Raw genomic sequence first — 22,091 nt, 5'->3', positions numbered from 1 at the left:
TGGGTTAAGGAGTAGAAGGATCAACAGTCACAGCCATCTATTGAGAGCTTATTTCTGCCAGGCACTGTGCTAAACATTACGTACTGTCCATCATTGAACCCTACAACAAAAAAAAAGAAATATCCCCAATTTACAGGGAAGAAAACTGAGGCCTAGAGATGTTAATCTGCCTAAAATGTTAACTGTTACGCAGTTTGTAAACGATGGAACTAGAACCCACTTCTGGTTTCCTCTGACTCCTAAGCTCTAATTCTTAAGCACGCCTCCACAAGGCCTTAAGAGAAGGAGCAGGGTTTTAGGGCTATTTGATATGGGGGACAGAAGGAGATTTAGGGGAGACAAAAGATAGTGATGCCTCTGCCTAGAGAGCCTCCTGAGCCTGCTGGATCATGTCCACAACTTGCCAGTACAGTGGCCAAGCCTCTGGGGCTTAGACTTTAGCACTAAGACAACCTAGATGACTTCTTTTATTTCTGGCAGGGCTGAGTTAAGGGGCAAATTTCTAAGATCTTTGCCTTTCACTGCTGGTCACTATCTGCACCTGACAGTGGACTCTGGATGTTTCCAAGATTAAATAATTTTTAAATAAAATATTTAAAAAATACATTTCTTCTTCTTTCTTCCACCTTCATTTGTATCAGTAGCAGATTTTAAACTTCAGCTCCAATATTTCTGAGAGTTATATAAATTCCAAAAGTTCTTCAAAGTAAAATATCCCTTAAAATAATGAAAATGTAAAATATTCATTCATTTGCTGTCTTGGGTATCAGCTATGAATTTGGTATATCTAAATGATATTTAAAAAATGAAGGGCTGTTTTGAAAGGATCAGAGTGAATTTCTGATAACAGATTTTAATCACAGAGGCTTGGTATTGGTATAGCTAAAAAAACCTTCACGTCTACTGCTGTGCATCTGTGAATCACACTTTTTAGTAGCTAGTCTCAAATATTATAATCCCAGAGATAAGCCTCTGCCCTGGGGTACTATCACCAAAAAGAAGAGTATTATAGAATGATTGCCATATATAGTAGCTTAAAGCGCCAAATCCTTCTGAACAAATTTTCCTGACAAACTGTGTTCTCTATCCGTGTAGAATATATCTAGGTTTAGTAAGTAGAAGGACTTCATTTAAAGAGAAAACTAGGGTTGTTTAAAGTATAGGGGATCATCAGAACTGTTACCCGAGGAGAGATTGTCGCAGAATCTGAGGTGATTTTAAGATGATCACGTAATGGCTGTGGGGTGATATTTTTCTATTACCTATACATTTGTTTTATTCCTCTTTACTTCTCTGCATTCTCTAAATCCTTTTTAGAGAGCAAAGGAATGACTGTAGTAAACAAGATATATTTTGTAATCCACAGACTATATGGAACTGTTTCCATATAGGGAGTATCCAAATATCATTAATCTAGAGAAGCCTTAGAAAAACTTAGTCACCTGGCTTTGAAGAGAGCTGTTTTTCCTGTTCCTATTGATAAAGGTCTAGCAGCACATCTACAATAAAACAATTGAAATTAACTAATAAAACAATGATATGTTGCTTAAAGGTCTCTACCCTAAAGACACAATAACTCCCCTTACCAAAGTTTATTTATGTTAATTATGGAGAACTATGTTTACATACTTGCTGAGCATGAGAAAGAAAATTTCAGCAATTTCTTTTGTATCACGTCTTTACATAGAAATGAAGTAGTTAAAAAGATTTTACAGTAATAGGTTGACAATGAAAGGACTCCTTTTAAATATTTAACTGAAAGATAAGCTGTATCATTCTGATACTTACTAGACACATCCATATAGAAAAATAATACACCAAGAATATATGATTTTTAACTTAAAAATTTAGAAGGCTGATGGTGAAGTAGAAGAGATGGGATTTGACTGCAGGTGGAAATTAAGCATTGTAACAAGACGACTCAGGATAGAACACAATTAACAATTTGGGGAGTCAAATACATCTCAAACTTAAAGAGTTCAGATTCATTGTACATCTTGTTTTACAGAAATATGTTAAAAGCTTTTTGTACATAAGGGTTGATGTCAGCATTATTTATAAGCGCAAAAATTGGCAAGCAAATATGGTATCCAACTGTGAGAAAGGTTAATGGTTAATTGACCTGACAGAAAATTGCACAGGCTCTAAAAGTCATGAAGATTCTTATTTGACGTAAGAAAATGTACATTACACAAAATGTGGATTACAAAACTAGGTGTAGTGTTATTTTAAGACAAACAGTCGTACAGGCAATTTGTTTAATAGTGGTTATTCTTTGGTGGCATTTTTTCTTCTTTGTAGTTTACTTTTCATGTTTTCTTTGAACATAATTTGCTTTAGCAATATGAACCGAACAATGTATTCTTAAAAGTTAAGTAAAAAGATTACCAAATTGTTCACACAACATGATCACCCCCTCAAACAAAACATCTCAATTTAAATCTAGGCCAAGGACAGGCAACACTGAATTATTGAAGTATATAGGTTCTTCAAATTTTTCGCATTACTTTGCTTTTTCTTAAAAAAAAGATCAAATTTGCTATGGTTGATATTTTCTTTTAAAATTTAAAGTACATTTTCCTCTTTTTATAGGAAAGCATGCTAATGAAATTATGGAGGAAAACAATTTAAGGCTTGAGGATGCTCTCTCAATCTTGTGTTCAGTAAAGAACATTTGCGGCAAAAGTTGCCCAAGATTCAATTTGTATCATGTGTACAAACGAGACAAAAAAGGAGTAATCCCTGCAAAATATACTGACACAATGGGGCAGAGTCTTCTTTTGAGGAAACGCTAGGAAGGAAGTTGCATTCTTTTCCCAGTCTGCGAGGAGAGAGGGTCCTCAACTCTCCAGCTTAAAGGATCCTTTGGAAACATTCCAGCCTTTTGCAAAATGATGGAGTCTTAAGTAAAACCTCAGAAGGCATGGACATAAAAAGGAGTGGCCGCAAGGAAACTCTCAAACGCTGCTTGGGTCAAAAATCCGCATTTAGGCATTGAAAGCCTTGAGTTTTTCTTCATTTTTTCCCCCTCCTGATTACATTATGTACTTCCAGTTTGTCACTTAATAGCAACGCAGTTTTGATCCTAGCACAAGCGTTAAAATCCCTACCAGACTGAGGAAACCGTAATGGCTCCTTCATTTTTAAAAAGTCCATGTTTTTCCTGAGCTTTGTCACTGTGGGGTGGGTGCCCTCATTCGGAGCCCTTACTACATTTAGAAAATTTTTACTGATTACCTCCCAAACCTCTGGGAGACAAGTTTCATTATTTAAAAAAACAAAACAAGGAAAAAACCAGACCAAAAAAAGTACCATCATTTCAGAGACTCACCAGTGACCTCACGAATTAGGCAGAATGAATCTGCATCCTAACTCTTAAGAGGACAAACCTCCTTTATTCTAAATATACCATCATAAGCAGAATAGCTTAACTATTTTTATCCACACTGGCTCTTCATCTCAAACTCAGGTTAAAGAAAACGGTGGTGAAAAAATGAACACGGTGCAAACGGAGGCGACGGCTCTACCTTCCAGGATCCAGCCCCGCGCCCTTGAGGGGGACGCTGCCGGCCTTTCCTGAAAGGCCATGAACGCTAGATCGTGCTTTCCTTATTTCCTGCATTTTCTAATACACAACCACCGACATCTACATTTTTGAGAAAACGTCTAAGGTGTCTAAAATAAAAATCACTTCGGACTTGGCCATACTTGGGATCTCAGAGCAGCTCATATGCACAAATCAAACTTCAGCAACGCTCGGACAGGGCGGGGAGGCTACTCTACACCATCTTTAGATCATTGAGGGTTTTTTTCCCTCCACCAGACGGGAGGCAGGTTTAAGCTTTTGACAAAGGCAAGAAACAGCAACCGAAACTGTGAACAGACGGGAACGCATTCGGTGCCGACTAGGCCTCGCCCTGCCCGATTTGCAGCATCTAATCGCTCCCTGGAAGAAAACGCCCGCAGGCAGGCGTTTCTGCTGTCCCGCGAACGCAGGGACCAAAAAAATAAAAGGAGACCCTGAGAAGCAGGCCGGCGGCTTCACGCGAACACCCCGCAGTAACCCTCGGGGTGCCCAGGGAGCGGCGACCGGTGGCCTCGAAGGCTCGACAAAGGAACAGGATATCGCCGGCAAACGACTCAACTGGTTCCGCCCTGGCCCGCGAACGCTGCCTTTTAAGGGACCCCGCGGCCTCAGGCGACCCGGCGGACTCCGCCCCCCGCTTCCGCCGCCATCTTGTTGTTTTTCCCAGTCCCTGCCGGCCGGCCACGTGGCCCGTCGCTGCGGAAGCCGAGGAGCCGCCCCAACTTCCGGCCAGACCGGTTCCAGCCGGCCGGGGCCCGCAGACGCGCGGCTGCCCCCTGGCGGCGGGCTGCGGCGTTCCGGCCGCGCCCCGCTCGCCCGCCCGTCCCTCCGCCATTTCCCTCCCGGCGCGCCGCACGTCCGCGCCCGCCGCCGCCCTAGGGGCGGGGCTGCCCCTGCGCGAACCTGCGTCCATGCGTTCAGCGCGGGGCACCTGCGCGTCTACACGCCGCTTAAGCAGTAAACTTGTCTATTTGCGTCCAGAGATCTTGGTACGCGGTGCTTGGTGTTTCTGGACTTTTACAACGTCGTTCCCCAGGTGGGGCTTCTGCCTCCCTCCGCAGACCGAGCCCTGACGCACTGCCCGGCCCGGCCACGCTCTGGCTCCACCAGTCCCCGGCGTGGGCTGCGGGCGCCGCGTCCCGAGGGCGGGCTCCTAGCCGCCCCCCGTCTTTTCCTCATTCCTTGAGTGTTCGCCATGACGAAGGCCCGTGCGCATGCATTATCTCATTTAACTTGCACAGCAGCCTTTGAGATGGGAGTTTTTCATTTATTAGAGAGAAAACAAGCTCAGGGAATAATGTGCTCGGCGGGGCCTCTGCAGAGCCTCGGGCATCTCGGCTCCCACTCCGCCTGGAGGTTCCCCAGTGAACCTCCGACCCGCAGCGTCTGCGGCGCCCGTCCGCGGGTTGGAAAGGCAAACCCTGGGCCCACACCAGGCCTCAAGTGGAAACTGGGGGAGGCGGGGACACAGTCTTGGATTAACAAGTACCTGGTATTCGGGCCCCTTGAAGACTCCTTCCCTCCAAGCCTCCTCGCGAGTAAGAAAAGGGAAGCTGCCCGTAGTGCTGACTGCGTGGCAGGCATTCGGAGGAGGCAGTTTCGTGTTTGGCCATCCTCCCCACTGCCCTTTCACAGGAGAGGAAACCAGCTACACTTCCCACAGGTGTAGAATGCTAACTTTTGTATGAAATGGTATGCGGTATATGCTGTTTGCTGGTAACTTACATAAAAGATCCCTGGAAGGATATCAAGACGTTACTACATTGTTTTGCCTCCAAGGAAGGAGGTAGGTTGCTAGGGGGACCGAGTTGGGAACTTTTTTTCTTCTGAAAGTCTTTGTAACGTTTGAATTTCAACCACATGAATCCATGACTTACTCCAAATAAAAGTAAGCAGTTAAAAAGTACACGTAGAATAGAATGAGACCCAAAACCAGATTTCGAGTTTAGAAATCTGACGTTCCAGGTTCCATGTGCTATAGTGGCTACACATGAAAAACTTCTAAACCATAAAATGCTTTATAAATTAGAGGTATTGTCATTGGCAAAGAAATACTAGATGATTTCTTAGAAATTTAGCTTTTATTTTAAACCTTTGAACAATGACCATGTCTGACTCTGGTGGCTACGTGACACATTGTATGGTGCGTGAAATTATTCTTATTTTCAGTACTGCTAACAGCTATAAAGTAACCATAAAACAGACCATAAATGTAATGCCTAGCCTCTGAGGAATATGGACGTGTAATTAATTGATAATTGCAAAGAGATTTGAGCTCTTTCAGTAGAGATAAATATGGGAAGGCGAAGTGTTGTCCCAAGACTGATCATTGTGTTGAATATTGTTGGTATATATTTATGTCTATTAGGTTCAGTTTACACTTAAATAGATATAAATAATGCTTTTCATTTTTTTATGAATCTGCACCTAAAATATGTGAAGAGCTTTCTGGGTTGGAAGATTGGTCATTCATTCTGCCACTCTTTATTGGAAATTGCAAAAGCAATTCAGGGCTGTGTGACTTGGGCATGTTACTTAAAGCCCTGAGTGCTTCAGTTTGCTCATCTGTTGAAAGAGATTATTAAAGTACTTGCCTCATAGACTTCTTGGGAGGATAAATTGGATCAAAGTATGTTGGAACAGTGCTTGGCATAATGTTAAATAAATCATAACTTAAAAAGTCTAGAAATAAAGCTTGGTGACAATTCAGAGGAGAAAGATGTCAGTGTTTGTTTTATGCCTAGAATTTTATTGCTGGAAGAGATCGTAAAGATCTGTGATTATTTTTAAACATTTGTTCCCAGCAGTAGTGTTTGATCCTTGAAGTTAGGAAATTGACTGTGGTGGTCCTTTAACAGCTACATTGTCCAGCTCCTGGTCCTGCAAATTCTTACGAGAGAAGACGGAAGTTTTTCCCTAGGTCCACAGGGAGCTGAAGTGATGACGATGGAGCTGGCTGGTGACATGGTTGTGCCTGCCTCTTTCCAATTGTACTTTTAGTGACATCACGTTGGCAGCTTGAAATTGGCCACAATGGGAGTATTTACACCTCAGAAAGAGGTAAACACTACAAATCCAAAGGCTTTTGCCCTTGGAGAACTGGTGTTAAATATCAGCACACCACTGCTTGTTACCCACAGCAGAAGCCTTGCTGGGAAAAAAAGGCCCAGAAAAGGCACCTACCTGCTCTTGGGTTGCCCAGTGTGCCTGGACCCAGGAGTCACTCCGTGGCCTGGGTTAAGATATTTCAACAGCCTAAGTCTCTTACTGGAATCAAACTGTAAATCAGAGGTGAGTCACGAGTTTTTCCTGGGTGAGTCAGTCTAGTATTGCACAAGCATTTCTGGGGGAAGGGGGAAACTGGGCACCCTAGGGAGAAGAAACCTGCGTCATCCACAAAAGGAACTAAACGGAGGGAGGAGCGTACTCCTCTCTGATGGGAGGTGTCTGTGGCCCATTGTATTTCTGGAAGTCATGAACCCCAAAAACTGTTCTTTGTTTTGTTTTTTTTTTGTCGTAGACCTTTTTAGTTGTGGCATATTAGACCTCTCTGCCTATTCTTAAAGTCATTCAGTGACTTTAAGCTAGGAGGGGATTTTCCACAGTATAGGAAGCCATTTCTTAGTCATTCGTTTATTCATTCAAGAAACTTACAGTAAGTGCCCATCTCAGTGGTTGTCATAGATGCATTAGAATCACAGGAAGCTTGCAAATCACCTCAGTTTAATCTGATGGGATTTGTGTGTGTCATATGCTGAGTAATGGTCCCCAAAGACATCCTAATACCTGGAACCTGTGAAAGTTACTTCATTTGGAAAAGAAAAATAAAGGGCTTTGCTGATGTGATTAAGTTGAGACTCTTGAGATGAGGAGGTGATGTTGGATTGCCAGGGTGAGCCCTCTTTCTCCTGACGTGTGTCCTCATAAGAGGGAGACAGAGGAAGCTTTGACTATACAAGCAGTGGCTGGAGTGCTGTGCCTACAAGCTGGAATGCCAGGGAGTGCTGGCAACACCAGAAGCAAAGGGATAGGGGGCAGATTTTCCTTTAGAGCCTTCAGCATGAGCATGGCCCTGCCAATACCTTCATTTTGCATTTCTACCCTTCAGAACCGCGAGAGAACAAATTTCTGTTGTTTTAAGCCACGCGCTGTTTGCCGTAATTTGTCACTATAGCCCTAGGAAACTAATAGATGGTAGGACAAGACTTGTTTTGAAGCATCTTAATAGCACTTGACATGTGATTTAGCAAACTTCAGTTATCTCCATTAGAGATGAAGGGTTGGTCCGGATGCAGATCCCACCCAGGGTCATCCCTTGACTCAGTCCCCTTCCTTAATAGGTCTGCAGCCCAGGGATCTATGTTTTGAAAACAAAATGAAAACAAACCCTCAGGTGATTCTGATACATGGCTCTTTGCAAGTCCATCCATTTGCTACTTGCCAGGTATCCTGATAGACATAAGAGATGCAAAGAAGGCTACAACCTAGCAAGAAGATGCAGGAATAAGACAATTTCAGTCAAGTTCTGAAAATAATAACTCTTGAGTTGTTTCTTCATGCTAAATGACATCTCTGTATGCCATCTTTCCTGATCCGCAAAACAGTTGTAGGAGGAGGGTATTAATATCCCCGTAGAAAAGAGAATCTTGGAAGGTTAAGCAACTTGCTCCGTGTCATCCAGCTGGTATGGAGAGAAGCAGGATGGCTAGAAAAATACTGGGGGGCAGTCCAGGCCTGAGCTCTTGCGTGAGCAAGGGCAAAAACATGGCAGTGGGAGGGGCTGAGGCCCATTGTGAACTGCCTGTGGGGTGGGGGGCTGGCACAGGGGTGCTGGAGGGGTGGGGTAAGAATGGGGCAGAGGAGAGAAGTGGGGGACTGCGTCGTCAAACCAGGAAGGCACACTTCTCAGCTGAGGTGCTCCAGGGTCACCCTGAGCAGTCTGGGAGAAGGAGCCCAGGAACCCCGGAACTTGGCAGGAGCAGTGCAGGGAATGGGCACTTAAGAGGGACCCCTGTCTCCCTCCATGTATCCACCCAGCATTCATTCCTGTGGCTTCCTACACCTTAGGGTTGGTATGTCTGTGGCGAGGGGAGTCCTCTCAGTTGTCAGGCGCTTAAGTCCAAGGAATTGTGCAAAGCTCCTCATTAGTAATTATTCATCAGTAATTTTCAGCTCTTTCAGGATGAAATTTAAAAAAAACCACACATCTTGCAGCTAATCTGAGAAGAAAAACTGCCTTGCAGGGCAGCGTTGGCCCCCCCGGGGCAGAAGGGCAAATGATAATCAGTGGGAAGGAATTCAGACAAGACTTCTCTGAACATCAACAGGACTTTGTGCTGGCACTTTGCAGGTCTTTTACTCCGGAGGATAACCATGTTTTTAGAAAAACTTGCTATGGAAAAAATTTTAAATATATGGAAGTAGAAAATAATGGAATGAATCGCCTTGCTCTGTCACCCACCTTGAACAGTTTGAAACTAAGAGCCAGCATTGTTGAACCTATACTCTTCATCCACTCTCCCTCTTACATGTTTTATTGTGATACGTCCCAACACTTATTTAGAAAATTTCAAACCTTTTGAAAAATTACAGGAATAGTATAAACATCCATATCACCCAGATTTCACCATCCCATCTTTATGGAGATACAATTGACATAACATTGTGTAAGTTTAAGGTATATAACCTGTTGACTTGATGTAGATGGCAAAATTATCACCACTATAGCTTAGTTTAGATCCACCAGTTAACATGTTGCCACATTTTCTTGATCTTCTCTCATTCTTTTGTACTGAGAGCTGCAGAGCAACCCCGTCATTAAAGTTAGGGTGGTCAATAATTGCCCAAGGCTCTTATTTTATATGTCATAGAACTGGGATTGAACCCCAGGCCTGTGTGCGTCTATTCATGCTCATCAAAAAAGAAAAAACAAGTTGACTGTGCATTAACTGAAACGGGAATAGTCAAGGGAGATGTCTCTGGAAGAACCCTTCGCTCAGAGCAGCTGCCCTACCTGGCTGAACAGTCTCCTCCCTCAGCATCTAAGCTGAAGGCTGTGTGCGTGATAAGGGGTCCGGAATGCTAGCACTCAGGGCTCTAGGCTATTTAAAGAGCCCCTGAAGCAATGGGGCCATTAAAAGGAGCCATGCCCTTTCTCTGAGAGTGAGTTCCAGTTTTTAAGCTTTTGATGCTTTGGCCCCTCCCTGTCAGTTTCCCTTCAAGTCCCAGTTAAGCCAGACAGGCGGGAGCCATCTGCAGCATTCCCCTTTCTTGTACCACCTCCTAGTCATTGGGTTCTTGAACTTACCCCCAACCCAGGCCTTTCCCTTCATCTCCATTGCCCCTGCCCTGATCCAGGACACGTCCTTCCTCCCCAGACTCCAGGGAGAGTTCTCTAATGGTTCTCCCTGCCTCCACTCGGCTCCGCTTTCAGCCAGTCCCCAGAGCATACATAGCAACCCTGTTAAAACTGCAAATCTGAACTTGTCAAATGCAAATCCAATCTAGTCACCCAGCTCTCTCCACCTCCCAGGGTTTAAAACCCTTTAATGACCTCCTATTGCTCTTTGGATCTGGGCCCAAATCCCCCCAAAGAACAAGGCTTCTGAGGTCGTGAGCTCATCCTCTAGGACGGCAGCTCCCATCCTGCTCCGCTGTGCTTTGGGCTCCAGCCATGTGAACGTGCAGGCCTCCTGTTCACCTGGAAGCCTTTGACAGGCTCTTCGCTCTGCACAAGCACCCCCTCCCCCCTCTGTCTTGCCAATGGGTTTCAGCCCCAGGCAAGTTCACTATGGATTCAGTGAGATGGAGGAATGACAATGGAATGGAACGGTCTGGGGGTAAAAGGGTTTATTAACCAGCTTGTTCTCCCCCCGTAGGTCAAGCACTAGTATTACGTCCACATCCAACAGCCGTCAGGTCTGTAATCCTCCTTTGTATCTGCCTCTGTCCAGAGCACTGGGAAGAGCTCTTTACAGTTACGCAGTCAGTAATAGCTTGTTGCCTACGGATGTGGGGCAGCAGCCCAGCAGGCCAGTTACATCATCAAGTTGAGGGTCAGGTGAGGACCCTGGCGTAGGAATTTCAGTTTTCCCCACACCATCCCACCTACCAACTCCTGTTCTTCCTCGGATCGTGGCTTCCTCTTTTTCTCATCTCCCCAGGACACAGGCCGGTACCCTTGTACACTCACAAAAGATGTGATATTTTGTTGGTGTGATTCTTTGCTCCTACCTCAGCTTGTCCATAATGTCCACGGACAGGAACTGTATCTTCCTTTGCTGGTCCTGCATCCGAACTGTGGTGATAGGCGCATACTGGCATTGACTACATATGTGTTGAATGAATGAGTGACTAGATAATTGAGTAACAAAAGTTAGTGCTTAGTTCTGAAGACCAGTTAATAACCAATTACTTAGCACTGCCATCTAGTGGTGATGGATGTATTACACCGCCTGGCCCATTTTCAATGATTTCTTTTCCCTTTACAGTTTGTGAGATCTGCCACAGTACTCCTGGCACAGAAGGGAACCAATACTTGAATAACAGACGCTTGCTGAATGTTTGCCTTGTTTCAAGTAATACAGAAGGCACTTCTCAACACTGCCTACTTGGGACCTGAGCAAGGGAAAGGTAAGCTGCCTTCCCAAGGTCATGTGCTAAGGAAGAGACCCTTGATTCAACCCCTGGACACAAGGTGTATGTTTTTGTCTGCTTCCTTGCTTGCCTCTGACATTTATTATATGAAATGTACCCAGAGAAAACTAGAATCCTTATAATGGTTGCAGAGGGCCTGGAGAAAGCTCTCTTTAATAGCAGAAAACATTCTGTGACTAGAGAGTGTGCTATGGGGCTCCTCAAATTTCAGTAGGCTGTTACGCATGAGGCCCTGTGGGTGCTCTCATTTTGAAAGCCCCAGGACAACTGGATAGACAATATTTGTGGATTTCATAGTAGGTCTTTCTTGGTATATGTTTCCTAGACTTTTTGACGGCTTTTTGACTTTGTGGCCTAGTGTGGGGAAAATGGAAGTCCCTATGGCCAGGATCCTCACCTGAACCTGAACTATTTGATGATGTAACTGGCCTACTGCTAGGCTACTGCCCTCACACCCATAGGCAATAAGCTATTATTGACTGAGTCACTATATAAAGAGCTCTACCCAGTGCTCTGGGCAGAGGCAGAGACAAGGAGGATTATAGACTTGCAGGCTGTTGATGCAGACATAATTTTATCGCTCAACCTAGGAGGGGAGAACAAGCCAGGTAGTAAACCCTTTTACCCTGAGAATGTTCTGTTGATTCCTCTGTCTCACTGAATCCATAGTGAACTTGCCTGGGGCTGAAACCCCTTGGCAAGACACCTAGGAAGCTCTGGCCTTCAAGTCTCTACAAAGTTTCAGAGCTCTTATGGAGTAAAATTTTTAACAGCCTTCAAACAGTGCATTTGAGATCTAAGGTAAATACTAATAACAAGTACACCAGCCACTTTGAATATTTTTTGAAACAAGGTAGAAGATACATAAAATGTATGAAACAATTATACTTTGCTTTATGTTCATGACAAGTTTATGCAAGTACATTTTTGGTGGGGATGTAAATTTGGTAACATTTTCTATGTTGAGTAAATTAGAAAGGAGCCAGAGTTAACTTCATGTGGCAAGTTGGGTGGTGGGCTAAGAAACATGCTATTTAAAAAACACCTGTTGTGAATTCTGTTAGAGGGAGATGGTTTCCAACTTGAACTTGCAGAAAAATCACTAGTGCTTGTTAAGGCATAGCTTGCTGGAGCCTCACCCCCAGAGTTTCTGATTCAGTACAGCTGGGAGAGGGCTGGAGACTTTGCATTTCTAACCAGCTCACACGTGATGCTGATGTGGCTGGTCCGGGGACCACACTGGGAATTAGGAGAGCAGTGCATCATATCCTCATTTACTGCAGTCATTTCCTGCTTCCTGTCTTTTCTGGACAGGTCAAGATTCAGAAACAAGCTTCACTGTTATGTTCCCTTTCTGGAGGAAGGCAGGACAGAGGATTTCCTTTCAGCCTGTCTGTGGGGCTCATGTCTTATCCAGCTAACTTGGCAGTAGTCAATGACCCTGGGCCTGGCTTGTTGCACTTGGGAGAGAGCCTCACTAATAAACACCGCTGTGGCCCGGCGGGAGTGCGCAGGCTGGCGGCTGCTGCAGAGTCTCTGTGGTCCCACGGTATCGGCTTACCTGGCATTTTGGGAATGTCTTTGCCTGGCCTGTGTGGGTGTGTGCACCTGAGACCCTTGGTGGAGGCGAGGCTGTCCTCATTTCTTGCTGAGTGTGGCAGCTATCTCCCCCTGGTCTGGCATCCTGTCTGGCTTCTTTGATCCAAACCTCCAGTTGGCAGCCAGGGCCCTCCTGGCACACAGGTTAGGTGTTGATGTGCAGCACCCACCTTTCAGAATGTCTGTTTATCCTTCCAGAATAAAATCCCCTCTTTAGCAAGGTACCCAAGCTCTTTATATCCATCCTCTTCTCTTAAATGCAGTGTTCTGGTTTTTCACATCCTGAATTTTCTGCCTACAATGTCCTTGTGTCATTTCTTTGCCTATTTAATTCCTTTTTTTTTAAACCTAAAGATAAGTCCTTACATAACTCTCTGTGATTCAGGCACACATTGCTTTATAGAATGATTGAATAAATGCATGAATGAGTAAATGAATCGGAATGCAGAAATGGGTTTTTAAAAATCAGAAAATACACACAACAATTACCATCCTAATTTTTTGTGTACAGTTCAGTGGCACTAATTACATTTATGTTGTGTAACCATCATCACCATCCATCTCCAGAACATTTTTCATCTTGAAAACCTGAAGCTCTACTCATTTAACACTAACTCTCTATTTCCCTCTCCCCCCAGACTGTGGCAATCATCATTCTACTGTCCGTCTCTACAAGTTTGACCACTCTGGATACTTCATATGAGTGGAATATAAAGGATTTGACCTTGTCTGAGCGGCTTATTTAACTTAGCCCAATGTCCTCAAGCTTCGTCCATGTTGTTGCGTGTGTTACAATTTGCTCCCCTTTTTAAGGTTGAATATTCTACTGCATGCATGTACCACATTTTGTTTATCCTTTCATGCAGAGAATGGATTTTTGTACAAGGCTTTACTTTGCAGCATTGTTTGAAATAGCAAAAGATGGGATGCATGTCTGTGTGCAGAGGGTCAGTGATAGGAAACAGGCACGACCTTACAGTGGAGGCCTGTGTGGCTGTGATAAAGAATGCGGCCTCTTCTGTGCTGATATAGAACAAGCTCTAGAGCATTAAGGTATAGAAAACTGTGTGGACTGTTTTACCATTGGTGTATAAACAACAGGACAACAAGAACCGGTGCTTTCTGTCATTGTCCGAGGCTGTCTCTGAGGAAGAGAACCAGATGATGTGCTTTTCTCTTTTCTCTTTGTGCTTTGTTCCATCTTTTGCATTTTGCACCAGGCGATATGTATTTCCTATTAAAAAAAAATGTCAAAAAGAATGGAAATAGCCTGTCCAGAGGAGACACGATTGATTTCCTGCAACTCTTGTACAAGGAGGGATGCTCTGGGCTTACAAATAATATTAAATTAAGCCAGTGAGAAAGACCTGAATTAAACTCGGTTGGTTGATTCCCTTGACTGTCAGTAAAGGTTAACCATGGAGCTCATTCTCTGACCACCTCCAGCGATTTTTTTAATAACTGAAACTTATCAATAGTGTAGTGATCAGATCTGTGCAGTACTCAGAGACTGACCTGGGAAAGCTCTATCCAGACGAATCTAAGGACAAAGCTTTCACTTTATACACTGTACCTCGCAGTGGCTGCTCAGGTACAGGCTCCTGAGTGTCTGCTCTTACAAAGCTGTCTGAAGCAGCCGGGAACCCTACTTTAAGATGAATTTGATAGTCTTGTCTGAATAAGTGCTTTCATCTGGGTCCACAGGAGCTGGTGTCTTCAGATCAGGGGTGATGGATAGGGCTTCCTGTAGAATGAATGTTTGTTGATTACTAAAGTGTCTGTTGGAGTTAATTGCCATCATTTGTATCATGGTGTCATCATTTGTATCAAGTGCCTGAGCAAGACAAGCATATCTTCCTGTTGTTCAGCTGGGTTTCACCCCATTAAAAGCTGTGAGATTATCAAATTCTTCATCTTCCAGACAATGGTGAAGTCCTGCTGGCACATTCGCTCCATGACAGACATGCCCTGGACATTTGTTATCAGTGACAAAAAATTTTTCTGTTTTAAATATTCCAGTTTAATAAAAAGATAATCATAATGTTCCTGGTTTCTGAAGAAACCTGCTGGAAATCACCGGAGCTGGGATGACCCTGGGTACCACTAACAATGGCTAACATTTCTGTAGCTCTTTCCTGCCGCTCCATTACTCCTCATTGTCCTCAAAACAAATTCCCTATGAGGCCCTGGAGGTTTTCAGGATCTGCTCTCCACCGTAACTCTCCATTCACACTTCACACTCCACAGCTTTCACAGTAACCGCTGCAGCTTCCTAAATGACTCCTTTTCTGGGCACACTATAGTTCTCTTTCGTCCGCCTTCTGCACTGTTCTGTCTCAAGTGCTAGCGTGTTCTTGCTCTCTCTGCGTTGCCGGACCTGTTCTTTCTCCCGAGCCCAGTTGAGGTGTGACCTCTTCATGGGGGGGTGTTTCCTTGACAATATAGGTGAGGTCAAAGGTCTGTCCCCGGGCTTTCACGGCTGCCCTGGCGGTCACCTAAGCCCCTATTGTCATTGCTTATGTTTGCTGGACTTCCAGCTCCTCTGGGCAGTGGGTCTCAAACGCCTCCAGGCCCGTCAGCATCGCCTGGAAGGCTTAGTAAGGCAGAATGCTGGGCCCCGCCCCAGGGTTTTTGATTGAGTAGAAGAGGTGGGGGGGGTGGGAGAGAATTTCATATTTCAACCAGCTTCCAGTTGATGCTGATGGTGTGGGCCTGGGGGCCACACTGTGAGGACCCCTGCTGTGGGGCAAGGGCTGGGCTTGCGTTATTCATCTCAGTATCCCCAGCACGTGGGCCATTTGGTACATAATGTATAGTCAGCAAGTATTTGTCAGTGTTGAATGAATGAGCACAGTCAGGGTTATTTTGGACATTGCATCCCCAGGTGTTTCCAATAATATGCTGGTGGGAAATCTAAACACTTTCAGAGAAGTGATGAGAAAGATGATGGGGGAGGATGCAGTGCCTGGCACACAGGAAGAGCGCAGTGAGTACCTGGACTGTGGTGGGGAGATTTGGGGAGATTCAGGGAGAAGCGAGGTGGCAAGAGGGGAGGGAATAGATCCTTCCTAGCTTTATGAGCTGGGGGGCTTAACACTTTCTTTTTTGTTTTTGTCATTCTTATTCTCTAATGTGAACTATTTAAGACTGCAAACTTTCACCTAAGTGACATTTTTGTTGTATCCCGCATGTCTCAGAATGTAGTTATTTTGCTATTATTTCACTTCTAAATATTTTGAGATTTCTATTATGATTTCTTCTTCAATCCATGAGTTATCTACAAGTGTATCTTAGATATCCAGTCATGGGCTTTTTCTTGTTATCTTTGTGTAATTGTTAACTGCTTTGTGGTCAGTGCATGCGGTCTGTATGATGTCAATCCCTTGACATTTTTTTTGAGTAACGTTATGGGCCTAGCATAGGGTTGCTTTTTGTAAATGTTCTACACTGGAGAACAATGTGCGTTCCGCGTTTGCTGTGTGCAATGTTCCACGTATGTCTGGTGGGTCAAACTAGCTAGTGTGCCGTCTCTTCCTGTGATTCTTACTATTCGTTGTAAAGGAGTGCAGAGAGCATTGAGTCAGGAAAAAGAACTAATAAAACTTAGCTAAACCTTAACAGCAGACCATTCCGGAATAGTAAGAGATTCAATGTCTAAACTTAGAGAGAGACCAGATCAAAGGAAGAGAGAGCGAGAGGCCAGCCAAGGGCTATTTGAATCCTAGTTTACTAAATCCCCATGGTTTACAACCCTGATATCCACCCTGGCAGGGCCCTTGCTTATTTTTATACTGCTTCTCACTTTAGGTCCCTGTATCTTAAACCGGCTAATAGCCTTTGTTAGGGAAAGAGTGAGTGCTGTTCAGGTGCTAATGCTGAGACGCAGTATCATTCACTCACACAGCAGAAGAAACAAACACTCCATGATTGGAATGGTCAAAGGAAAGTGGGGAAATGTAGAATCTAAGCATTAGTAAGATTAGTAAATTAGCATAAGCATAGCCATCTTAGAAACCTAGAAACCATTTTCTGAGAGTGTGACTCAGAGGAAAAAAAAAAAAAACCCTGGGCCTGGGTAAGGCCTTGAAAAACAAGTTAATCATGAGCACCGGGTGGTGGGCAGCTGTGACCCTTGGTCAGCTAACCTTGGTCAGTTAATCTTACATACCAAACTTATCATGCAGAACCTCCCTAACCATTGAGGAGTAGTCTTACCCTGCCCTTGCTTAACCCCAGGATATATGTCTTGCAAGAATAATGTATAGTTATAGAAAATTGCTATGAGTTAAGTGCTTTGAAATTGCTATATAAACCCTTGGCTCTGAGTGCTCGGGGTCCTTGTTGAGACCCGCTGCATCGGGCTGACTTGGACCCCAGCTAGCTGGCTGAATAAAGACTTTGCTTGAATTTACATCTCTATGCCTGTGTAGTTTGTTCTCTGGGGAAGCCTCGGAAGCCTGGACCCTAACATTCGTACTATTTCTTTGTGAGCTTGAGCTATCGATTCCTGAGAGAAGAGAGTCAGAATCTCCCACTTTGATGGTGGATTTATCTAATTCTCCTTGAAGCTGTGTTAATTTTTGCTTTATATGTTAAATGAATGCAAAGTTGACTCTCTCTTTCTGATGAATAGAACCTTGTATCATTATGTAGTTATGTTATCTCCTTGTTTACAGTCTGTTTCCTGTGGTTATACAGCAGTATCAGCTTTCCTTTGGTACTGGCCTGCTTATCTTATTTTCCATTTTTAGACTTTTGACTTGTAGACTTCTTTCTTTCCTTTCTCTTTCCCCCCGCCCTGCTCTTGGGGACTGGCTTCTCTTTAAAATAGCAGGTGTAAGGAAATTTTCTCCCTTCCTCCCTTCCTTTTTCTTTTTCTTTTCCTTTTTAGAAAATCCAGTCTGAAAACTTGTCTTTTTTTTCTTTAATTTTTAATTTTTTGTCTTTTTATTTAAAAAAATTTATGTTGAACTCACTTCTAAGAGGGTACATTGCATTTATTCTACTGTATTTCCCCTGCTTTATGTGTTGCTCCCCCCATCACTGCCACTGCTCTCTGCCTGCACCTCGCCTTCACCTCCGACTGTGGCCCCTCAAACCATGCTGTGTATGTCCTCCAGGACCTGTGATTAATACACTTCTCTAGGTGTATTTTTTGCTTTCTTTTGGATAATAGATGGTTTTGGTTTTCCCCTCAATCTAGTCCAACTTTCTCCCCAAATATTTTGCATATGCTTTGTCTATATAAGAATATTCTTTTAGTGGTTACCCTAGATACATACATACTAAACAAAATTTAAGGTTAATCAATTTCTCTCTTCAGATACAAAGATCTTAGAATGTTTTACATCAGTGTCTTCAAATTGGAGCCCTCATGCATATACATTCTACAAAGCGCGGGGATCGTTCTAAGGGAATCAATTTTCAGAGCCTCTGTTTTCATATGTACTTTTTCCTAAAATTGATCTTCCTAGGAACTCCTTTGAGATGAAACCACAGGGTTTCCTTTCCTATTTCTCCTTTCATAATTCCCACTTTCCTACCTCTTGGTCATTCTGAATCTAACTCTGGCACAGTGTCCTGAGTATACTAATAACCTTTAAGCTACCAACAAAGTGTTGATTCAAAAACACTGCTGTTAGGTTTGAGATAATGAATGACCCTAATGGTTGGGTAACAAAAACGTTTGCAACTTAATTGGTTTTCATTTAATTGAATAATTTTGATGCTAGATCATATTGTTGAGAGTTGAGCTACTCCATAATATTGCTGCATCGGCATCCAGTTTGTGTGGCCAGGGGATCCACAGGGGCTAGCCTTCACCTCCGACTGTGGCCCCGCAAACCATGCTGTGTATGTCCTCCAGGACCTGTGATTAATACACTTCTCTATTTCAATTACCTTGTGGTAATTTATTGAATGGAGCCTCAACATTCAAGTACCTCAGGGCTCTCCTTAACAAGTGTTAATTTAACAAAGTCACAACAAACATATAATTCAGCAGTTCAGAGACTTGAATGACATTCCTTTAATCAGTATCCTTCCATTTCTTGCTACTTATTTATATGGGCAATTTTTCTCAGTGCCTGCTTCTATACAAACAAAAATTAGAAATGGAATTGATGCTGAACCTTTCTGATGCGATAATTATTAATATTCATCCATGAATGCTTGAATGAATTGGAAATAAAATGAATTCCATCCATTTGATTAGTAGATACATTTTAATAAAATTTTATTTGATATATTTAAAAATCAAATATCAAAATGTGTATCTTTATGTTGCTTTGATCAGTTGTATACTAATCATAATTATAATGCTAACTTAGGCTGGAAGGATTTTTTTTAACACTTAATCTTATACATAAAATGTTCAATTTAAATGCATTATTTTTGCTGCTGAACAGTCTGATAGAGTGGGCTGTTAAAGACTTTAAAGAACATAAGTGGTTACATTAGAATACAATTCTGGCAGGTGTGTGGGGGGAAGTAGAAGAAAAATAATCATTCAAGGGACAAAAGAGGCAGCCTGTGACATCTGGGCTAGGCTGACACCAAAGACTTGGTCTCAGTGTTGTTAGAAGCTGGGCTGGCACTAACAGCCATGCTTCGGTGTTCTCCCAGGAAACATGACAATCTCAGAGTACACCAGCATTGGGTGGGGTCACTGTGACCAGGATGATGTGAGCCAAAAGAAAGGCCACTTTATGATCCTGCCTAAGGATGGACAAATACAAGGTCACTGTGCAAGTCAAAGTAACACTAAATGTTCCCATGTGGACGCCCCCTGGAAGGCCTTCATTCCCAACCCCTAGAGACCTTGCCTTTGTGTGATCCCCTGCCCCTGGGTGGATGGGACCTGTGACTGAATCTGCTCAGGGTGACTGGGTATTATGCCCATGATTATTTTACATTATATGGCAAAGCCGAAGGGATTTTGCAGATGTAATTAAGGTCCCTAATCAGTTGATTTTGAATTCATCCAAAGGGGGCTTTCCTCTGTATTTCTGATCTGATCAGGGGAGTTCTTCAGAAGAAGATCTAGGCATTCCCTGATGGTAGACACTCTTCTTTGTTGACTTTGAAGAAATACACTGCCATGAATCCTAGAACTTCAAAGAAATGAATTCTACCAAGTTGAGGGAGCTTAAAGATGGATCCTTCTCTACTCTGGCTTCCAGATGAAAATGCAGCCCAGCTGGCACCTGAATCCCCACCTGTGAGACCTGAGCAGAGGACCCATTCAGGCCACCCCACAGCCTGACTCACACACACTGTGGGATAACAAATGATGTTGACTTACATTGCTAAATAGTGAAAATTTGTATGAAGCAATAGAAAACCAATTATGTTCTCCAACTATTGTAAATGATTGTTTCTCTACGAATTAAAACTCTAGCCTTCCCTATTCTTTGTTTCTTGCTACGATTTAGCTTTTTTATAGCTTTCTGACACCATCCTGCTGCCTTCTGAACCCCACTCATCTGGCTGCTTAGACTCACACATGCGGAACCAGTCAAACCGGACAGCAGCAATGAATACATCTCTGTTGCTACTGTCCTCCTCACCCATCTCCTGTTGCTATTGGAGCTACCCCACCTGCCTGAGGTTCAAAAGAAGCCCTACGTCACCTACTTGGACCAGGAGTGTGGACAGATTGGGGAACAGTCAATGCTTCCTCCAAGCACTGGAGAGTTCCTTTCCTCTCTTCCTGTAACTGTATTTCAATGACAGGCCACAAAATGAACTCACTTCTAAGAGGGTACATTGCATAATATTGGAATAATATAGCTCAGGGAGAGAATGTATTTGCATGTTGGCGGGCATAATATAATCCCTCAAATCAGGTATTAAGGGTTTATATGAGTCACTGGGAGCTTTTCCTAAACATGCTAGGGTTTGGCTTCCTCCTGACCTTTGGCTGAGAGATGCAGAAGCGCTAGTACTTTTCACTAGGGCACATGGACTTTATGAAACTCAGTGTCACCCTCCAAACAAAGAAAATTTTATTTCCTGGCCTGAGTGAAGGAGCAGAAGTGGAAGAAACTCTAAGATGTGGTTACGAGCCCTGGTTCCACCACTTTCCAGGGGAGATGCTCTGGGCAGCCAGAACTGGAGATTTCTCCAGTGAGAAGTGGGGCTAATTATATGGGAATCTTTGTTTTGTTAGGGTCCAGGCTTCCGAGGCTTCCCCAGAGAACAAACTACACAGGCATAGAGATGTAAATTTAAGCAGTCTTTATTCAGCTAGCTAGCTGAGGTCCAAGTCAACCCGATGCAGCGGGTCTCAACAAGGACCTCGAGCACTCAGAGCCAAGGGTTTATATAGCAATTTCAAAGCACTTAACTCATAGCAATTTTCTATAACTATACATTATTCTTGCAAGACATATATCCTGGGGTTAAGCAAGGGCAGGGTAAGACTACTCCTCAATGGTTAGGGAGGTTCTGCACGATAAGCTTGGTATGTAAGATTAACTGACCAAGGTTAGCTGACCAAGGGTCCCAGCTGCCCACCACCCGGTGCTCATGATTAACTTGTTTTTCAAGGCCTTACCCAGGCCCAGGGTTTTTTTTTTTTTTCCTCTGAGTCACACTCTCAGAAAATGGTTTCTAGGTTTCTAAGATGGCTATGCTTATGCTAATTTACTAATCTTACTAATGCTTAGATTCTACATTTCCCCACTTTCCTTTGACCATTCCAATCATGGAATGTTTGTTTCTTCCTGCTGTGTGAGTGAATGAGACTGCGTCTCAGCATTAGCACCTGAACAGCACTCACTCTTTCCCTAACAAAGGCTATTAGCCGGTTTAAGATACAGGGACCTAAAGTGAGAAGCAGTATGAAAATAAGCAAGGGCCCTGCCAGGGTGGATATCAGGGTTGTAAACCATGGGGATTTAGTAAACTAGGATTCAAATAGCCCTTGGCTGGCCTCTCGCTCTCTCTTCCTTTGATCTGGTCTCTCTCTAAGTTTAGACATTGAATCTCTTACTATTCCGGAATGGTCTGCTGTTAAGGTTTAGCTAAGTTTTATTAGTTCTTTTTCCTGACTCTTAATGCTCTCTGCACTCCTTTACAGTTTTACAAAGTTCTGATAAATCAAAGTTTTGTTGTATATGCTGGTTTGAAATCAAGAGCCTGCTGGGCGTGCTCCTGCTACTCATGGTGGGAGAGGGAGGGAAAGAAGGTGGAGAAGGGGCTGCGCATCTCGGGTGAACGGGGCAGGTCTTCGGCCATCCAGTGGCTT

The 22,091-nt window shown here is 43.6% G+C and overlaps 2 long non-coding RNA genes across 2 annotated transcripts in view; one reads left to right on the top strand and one right to left on the bottom strand.

Moving 5' to 3' along the window:
• LOC118968761 (uncharacterized) overlaps positions 1-5,194 on the bottom strand; it is a 45,003-nt gene extending 39,809 nt beyond the window's left edge. The window contains exon 1 of the long non-coding RNA XR_005056594.2: positions 5,076-5,194. This is a non-coding gene — a long non-coding RNA (uncharacterized lncRNA). The remainder of the gene's footprint in view (positions 1-5,075) is intronic.
• A 39-nt stretch (positions 5,195-5,233) lies between these two features.
• LOC140847300 (uncharacterized) lies at positions 5,234-17,252 on the top strand. The gene is made up of 3 exons (XR_012127212.1): positions 5,234-5,372; positions 11,077-11,218; positions 13,480-17,252. It is a non-coding gene; the product is annotated as an uncharacterized lncRNA (long non-coding RNA).
• Positions 17,253-22,091: the final 4,839 nt, after the last annotated feature.

This window comes from Manis javanica, chromosome 18, assembly GCF_040802235.1.
Source record: "Manis javanica isolate MJ-LG chromosome 18, MJ_LKY, whole genome shotgun sequence".
NCBI lineage: Eukaryota > Metazoa > Chordata > Mammalia > Pholidota > Manidae > Manis > Manis javanica.
This window is presented reverse-complemented; position numbering and strand designations above follow the sequence as displayed.